The sequence below is a fragment of the Pyrus communis genome, chromosome 9 (assembly GCF_041283825.1).
Source record: "Pyrus communis isolate YQ-2024b chromosome 9, ASM4128382v1, whole genome shotgun sequence".
NCBI classification, from domain to species: Eukaryota; Viridiplantae; Streptophyta; class Magnoliopsida; order Rosales; family Rosaceae; genus Pyrus; species Pyrus communis.
The window spans coordinates 16,949,257-16,950,311 of record NC_142573.1 but is presented as its reverse complement, the minus strand read 5'-3'; the positions used below and the strand labels follow the sequence as shown (position 1 = coordinate 16,950,311).

Below are 1,055 nucleotides of genomic sequence, written 5' to 3'. Positions count from 1 at the left end.
GTGGTTCCATTTCCCATTATTTTTCATTTGTTTCTAGTTTAGTTTCTCTTCAAATTTTCATTAGATTTTCTGTGCTTCCATAATTGTTCTTGGGTTGATTTTTCGGCGATTGTTGGGATCACGATTGTTCTAGTTGATTGTTCTTGTTGGATTAATTATTCTTGAGGCAGTAATGTTATGGCCTTGTTGACGACAGCCTTGTTATCGAGCCACTTGGTTTTGGCAGTGCAGATAAAGAACTGAGATCCATTAGCTCCGGAACCAGCGTTGGCCATGGACAAGATTCAGGGTTCGATGTGCTTTGTGATGAAGGTCTAGTAGCTAGAGCCAATTTCTTAGTGGTTTTCGTACGCGGCAGAGTCCAGAACTAAAGTCGATGCTTGACACAAAAAGAAGTCAGTGTCTAAATTTGTATGCAACTCTAAAGAATAGAAGTAGGGATATCTTCCAACTCTGATTCCAACTCTGATGTCTGACAAAGAATTTCAATATCCCTTAATTTTGCAAAGTAAGAGTATCTTTCTTTTTCAAAATGGTCCACAAAAAGCTTGAGATCTGTAATCTCCTTAGACAAAGCCTGAACTTCTAAAGAATTAGCATCGCATGCAGCTGCATAAAGTCTCCCTTGCTTTGGTCTTGAGGTGGTATTAAGACCAACTGTATCTCCAAAGCCAGGGTTATGTAAATTGCTTGATTGCAGAGATTTTGAGATTTTCTGAGCACCTTTGGTATGCCAATCCTTCCCACCCTTACTCATTCACTCCACAGGGTTATAGTTTTCATTCATCTTGGTGGTGTTTTCAGAGTAGTTTTCTGAATTCTATTTTTTGTGATTATGATCCGTGGTCAAGAGGCACCACACCTTTGTTCTACATAAACACATAGTGAAGAGAAGATAGAGATTCATCATCAGTGGCGACCTGGTTTTCGACAAGAACTGAAGCAATGTCGAAGGTTTGGATCTTCGGGGCTGTTCTTCCGCTGTGATCGTTGAGGGTTTTTTTCTGTTCACCGAGGTTTTTCTGGTAACTGGTGATTTGCTAGAGTTTCTCTGA

The 1,055-nt window shown here is 40.0% G+C and overlaps 1 pseudogene; it reads right to left on the bottom strand.

The window, feature by feature from the left end:
* Positions 1–421: 421 nt before the first annotated feature.
* LOC148694347 (microtubule-associated protein RP/EB family member 1B pseudogene) lies at positions 422–757 on the bottom strand (annotated as a pseudogene).
* Positions 758–1,055: the final 298 nt, after the last annotated feature.